This window comes from Varroa destructor, unplaced genomic scaffold, assembly GCF_002443255.2.
Source record: "Varroa destructor unplaced genomic scaffold, Vdes_3.0 BEIS01000001.1, whole genome shotgun sequence".
NCBI classification, from domain to species: domain Eukaryota; kingdom Metazoa; phylum Arthropoda; class Arachnida; order Mesostigmata; family Varroidae; genus Varroa; species Varroa destructor.
This window is the reverse complement of record NW_019211454.1, coordinates 2,775,674-2,781,759: the sequence shown is the minus strand read 5'-3', so window position 1 is coordinate 2,781,759 and position 6,086 is coordinate 2,775,674. Positions and strand designations below refer to the sequence as shown.

At 40.9% G+C, this 6,086-nt stretch overlaps 1 long non-coding RNA gene across 1 annotated transcript; it reads right to left on the bottom strand.

Annotated features, from left to right (window-relative positions):
- Positions 1 to 3,806: 3,806 nt before the first annotated feature.
- LOC147758133 (uncharacterized) lies at positions 3,807 to 5,989 on the bottom strand. The gene is made up of 3 exons (XR_015318767.1): positions 5,693 to 5,989; positions 4,450 to 4,733; positions 3,807 to 3,880 (listed from the first exon to the last, which is right to left on the bottom strand). It is a non-coding gene; the product is annotated as an uncharacterized LOC147758133 (long non-coding RNA).
- Positions 5,990 to 6,086: the final 97 nt, after the last annotated feature.

Genomic DNA, 6,086 nt, shown 5'->3' with positions numbered 1-6,086 from the left:
AAGTGTTTGCACATTAAACATAAGGTTTTGGTTCAGATCCTTGTGTTAACGCTTTTCTTTTCGTACTGAGAACCAGGCGTCTCCAGGAATAATATATAAGTTGTCCCTACATACAAATCAAAGAATACATCCAAATTTATAGTCAAAGATAACGGGCCGTAAGCGTGATTAAACAAATAAGAAACTTTTTCCTTCCGCTTGTCATAAAGTTCAGTGAATCTGAGCGGGATCCATTTCCAATGTTCACAGGTTTATCGACGACATACGCACGATGTTACCTGATCAAAATTTCAGAAAAACCCCAACTATCGGCGTGTGAACGTACGCATTGCGTATAATTTGAAAGAATTGGCACCCCAAACTATTTGTACAACCAACATAAAATACCAAAAAAAAGCATTCAGTTAATGTGCTTTTTTATTTCAGAATTTAGAAAATGTTTCATTCTAAATACACACTAGTTGCTACGAGACGTATTAACTTGTTAGACTGACTGAAACCAGATCGTTTTTTATAGTATGAAGCTCTGTGGGAATTTGTGTATTTGCATAAAATGTTGGTAGTATTCTCCAGGGGAATGCTTTCCTGCAACAGACTTGTTTGTCATATACCTTCGGGGCAATACACTTTTTTGCCCTTATGTTTATTTCGATGCTACTTACTGTGCGACTAAAATGGCATCTGCTTAAACGTAATAATATTGTCATAATATTTATTTCATTTCTTTAGGATCGGTTCATACCTAAAATACTGCTAGGTTCAACACTACAAACTTCCCAAAGATTTGTTATACATATTCGATGGGAACTCGGAGTTTTAGCCGTCAAATGATCACAGATATATTTACATATGTGGTGGAGAATTTCATGTACGAATACGCTCTGTCAAGCTCAGCTTGAAAAACCAATTCGCGATTTTCCTATGATTCGTTTTGTTTTATAGATGGTTTTTCTCATAAGGTAGAGTTCCTGTTCGCTGATTTCTGCCATTGTGATAGGTGGGTTCAGATTTTACAGCTTCATTTTGATGCCATTGTTCGAACAGTGCTGCACTAAGCATCCCAATGTTCGACGTAGATAGCAGTCAACTACTGAGAATCTTTTATCCTAATTTCACATTCATAGTCTTTAGCAAAACAGAGCCTTGCGCTTTAAAACGGCATAAAAGTGCAACTGTCCTTTAAGGTAAGTTCTTCGTAACAAATACTTGTAGTGCTGAAACTCAGTCCGAATTTTCCAGGACTATATTGAAATGGGGCATAATGAGAACATATGGTCCGCCTCTTCTCTCCTCCGTTGCCCACCCGACGGCAGTTGAAGCCCTCTCCTGCTCTTCGTAGCCTGCGCTACTACTCAGGCCATCATCATGTGCTACCCCCCAAGCACGCCTTCCATATGCTCCTTGACTCGTGTGTGCTGTTTCATTTACAACTAACGTTGCAGGATGAAGCTCGCAGCTGCAGCATGTGGTTTGCAGGCTTAAGTAGGCACGACAAAAGCTTACCTACGAGCGGAGTCCTCAGGCAAGTGGCGACACCTGTGTGACTTTTACTTGGCTTCTGTTTCGTGGAAGGAATTTTGGCTCCGCCTGTTTCGACTTTTTGGTAGAGTCGGAATAATTGCCATTGGAAGCACATTAACTCAAAGTCACTGAGTAAATATTAAAAAAAAATAACTGGATAGTTATAGCGATTATTCTCTGAGGAATGTATCGTAGTAGATAATTAGAAAAAATATTCCTTAAGCGTAAGATCTAACACTTTTAAATATTGTCTTGCCGCAAGATGTTTCTTTAATACCACTACGTGGTTTTCAGAATTTCTGTAGATGCTTGCATATCATAATCGTTAATATAAATTGACTGATATCTGACATCATCAAATCGTTTTCATTCCAAAAAAAATATAGGCAATTGCTGTTGTTTTAATATATCGACTTCAGCAGATATAATAGCAACCAAAAATACTAAATCTTCAACAGTTGTCTCATCGGAACCAAACAAACTAACATTTTGAAGTTTTAATGAATTTTTTAATCTTCTTTTTTTGCATCGGCTGAACGATTGAATGACTTATTATTATTATTAAGATACGATCAGCTTATGAACTAGGAGCACATTTAAACGCATTCTAATTTGGTTTTTGGTAGCGCTTGATTGCTCTGTGGCAAAAATGGCAACAAACCAAACGAACAAGAAGGAAAGCGCCCTCTTTAAACAATATCGTACTCTTAATTATGACACTGTAAGGAGGAAAAAAATAACTATATAGTACCAAGATAAAAGGAGATGCGTACGTGATATTTGTAATGTACCTGATTTATAGTCGTTAAGTTCGTACTATTCTTGACTGATTCCTATATAATAAATTGAAATTCAAATCTTTCACACATTTTCTTTGAATTCATTGCTTACATATATAATGAACCCTGTCTCACAACACGGACGTACTTCATGTCGCGCGTTACGAAGCTCTAGGAGATACATTCTATTTATTAAGAAGTTAACGTTAACACGACGCACATTCTAAAAAGGTCGCTGAATCTAACTGTTTCGTTTTTGAAAATGAACGGAATGCGCTTTAATAGGGTTGAAGAAAATGCATTTAACCCTGCTACATTCACAGGGTCAGCTTCGTTTCGAGAGTTAATTCGCGAGATCCCGTGATGTCTTCATTGTGAGAACTGTGTTTTCCTACTCCGTCTAAACCTCCCTTCGCCAGTTTCGGATTTGGTCCGTTTCCTATGCTTTCTCTGCCTGTGACAACTCTCGCAGGACGCATGCGATTCCTTAAAGACTTCACTGTCGTTTTGAGAAACCTCTATCCGGCTACCCCTCACGGTCTAAATTATCATTGATGCCGCGTCTCATTCAGAGGTTTCGCCGCAGTTCTCTCTTTCACTTCGAGATAGGGAGATGAGAGAGGCCATGGGCTTGTTCATAACCGAGTTAATTAGCAATTCCAAAGTATGAATGACTCGTATGAATGAATTGAGAATCAGTGGACTAACCAAGCGAACGATGCTGTCTCTGTCCGGCAATGGAATCATCACAACCGGCCGTAGCCAGTTCCTATTTCAGAATAGCGGCCTTCCTTGTAACTTATAACCCACAGGATGGAACAGGACATTGGAGAAACGAACGAACACTGCAAATCTAAAAGCGTCCCCTGTGCCGCCGTAAGAAGGCAGGCCCCACTTTGCTAGTCAGAGTTGACGATTCCATTTCGTCGGGTCGGAAGTGGAAGCTGAAGTCGTTGTATTACACCAACAGCGAGAAGACACGGTGAACGGATCTGCATTTTAAGATCGGATTGCTGTCGGCTGACGTAGAAAATATCACGGGAGATGTATCGTAATGAAGATTACATGTACGGAGATTCGCGCGCTTAGCAGCCATGCTAACACGCCATAATTATCATAAGAACATCATAATATAACGAGATATAGCAGAACAGTGGTAGAGGCAGAGGCCAACATCATGCTCTACTTCAAATTAGTACTTCGCTGCGTCAATTGCACATCATGACGCCGCGAAAGCGTGGAGGTGTTTTCCGAGAATTGTAGGTGCAACGGTATAAGTCTAGCTGATGTAAAAACGTATAAATCACTTAAAAAGGACACCAAAACTACAAGGGGTTCTCCAGCAACGTATTATCATTATAGCAAGCATGACTGCCTTGCTCCATAGCGGCAGCAAGAATTGCTCGATAAACTGATGCATATTATAGAACTCTAACAAATTATTTTTTATTTAAATTTATTAATGTTCAAACACTTTTAGATTAAGGAGCCATACATATATTGTATTTAGTACTGATGGCTCCAACAGGGTGGCTTGTGGAATCTGATGACCAAGATTTGGCGTTATCCGAAGTCAGCACCTATAGATTAATTCCTCCATTAATAAATTCGTCGCGTGAATTATGTTATTATGATGTGAATTATGTTATTATGAAATTAGGATGTGTAAACTCTATGACAAATTATTGTAAATATGAACCAAAGAGAATTTGCCACTATTTCTTTCATAGTAACGCTACTTTTTATACTGTTCTGTCAAGAAAATGTCTCGTCGTCAATCGTCATCTTTTTTGATATCCTTTCTGTTGTCTTCTTTTCGAAAAAGCGAGCGCCCGATGATATTTTAGTCAAGCCTGACCGACACAATTTTTTTTCTGCCCCTCCTTTGTAGTCTTCTTGTACTGCCGGCACCGTCTGATTTAGCAGTAGGTGGTCAAGCATCAACCCGTCGGAGAAAGCAACTTACAACGATTCGATCACATCACCACTATAAGCAAACGCAAAACTAGACACGGACGCACAGTCGGACAGGCAAATAGCCATACAATAACAGACAAAGCGACTCATTTACTGAAGCAGCCTTCTTTGGCTTGTTTCTCTGCTCTTTCGTCCGTACTGATTAGATTTTCTGCTCCCCAATTCGACTAACCTCTTGACGCCGTCCGGGGAGGTGCTGTCTGCTCCACAGTAGGATGCAGAGGGCTTCTTTGGAGGTTCTGAGGAGGCCAAGGGGCCGAATTGGGACTAAAGGAGGGCTCACGGTGATTTATGTGGTCGAGCACACTGTTAAGTGAGCAGGGGCCAGGATGGGATCAGGATGCCTCTGTCTGGCTTCGACGAACACAGTTCGACGGAGTGGCCTTGAAGTCCAATGGTTGAGCTGGGATCAACACACTCTATCGATTGGTTCTTAATTACATATTTAACGCCTACCTGAGGAAAACGTTCAAATTCCAGAATAGCATTGAAGAAACATATGAATAATAAATTTCATGTACGTTCAACGATTACGAAAATCACAGTTATCATTTCTGGTATAAATAGTAAGTGATGTTACACTGCCATATCTAAATCCAATGGAATATGACTAGGCAAAAATGTTTTAATGAATCATTTAGTAGCTTCAAAGAACCGAACCTGCCCAGACATGTCAGTATTATTCAAGACACGAAATCACCTTTGTTCATAGCGAAAGCGTTGTTGATTCTGCATTAGATATAGTTCAAATAAAAAGGCGTAAATATGGCAAGACACTCGGCTAAAATATCAGCAAAATATAACAGATAAAAAATTATATGATCGAAATAGGCAGCAGGAACGGTTTCATTCATATTATGTCTGTAACGAAAAACAAAGTAAACATTGACAAAATGGCTGATGACATCCGCGCTGAGCCGTATCTCTAGCTGAATTGATTACGCCACAACATCGGAACATCCCGCAACAACTGGGTGCAAAAGACTCCCACGAAGTTCGGTGTAGATCGAAAGCGTGGCCGCCTACTTGAACAGGCCGCAGCTCTCAACGAATGTCGTACTCTACTTCGAGCCGCCCAGACAGTTTGTACATACAGGGCATGTCGGGAAGATGCTTGTGGCCATAGCGGAAAACATGGCCAACGAAAGAGTCAACGGACGGGGAAAACAGAAGAAGGATTGATATAGAAGGAGTATAAGAGGTAAAGCGAGGGCGGCCGCACAGTTATACGCTCGTATAGCGGCGAGTGTGAATCAACAGACCACGACCGCATAAAGGCAACGAAAGGTGCTTCAAGGCCCAGTATTCCGTAGATATAAAACAGCAGAACTATGAGAGGAAAAGGAGAAGACGGAACTAAATCCTCACGAGAAAGTAGAGAACGGGGGTGTTAAGGATCTGATGCGACTACTCACATTGGACGACGAAACTCTCAGTCGACCAAACTGCAAAGAACTGGTGCTGACACCATCAAGCGACAGACTTTTCGACTGTGCCACGCCAGTTCCCTGGCCGTCTTGCAGCGACGATAAAGGTAGCTTACCCGAAAGTGTGTAGGGCTGTATACGCGTTGAACCAAAACACGAATGAATGTGCTATAACCACGACGTATTTTATGGGTGCATACATTTAGATGGGGCAGGGAAAGTGGGGAGCTCAGATGTGGGTTACACTGAAGCAACACGCCTTACAATGTGCAAGGGTCGGTTAAAACTACGATGAAGCTTCACAGACGGCCAATATCCATGTAGGGCCGTCCTGTCTCACGACCTTTACCGTGTACATATACTAGATATAATAATAATCATA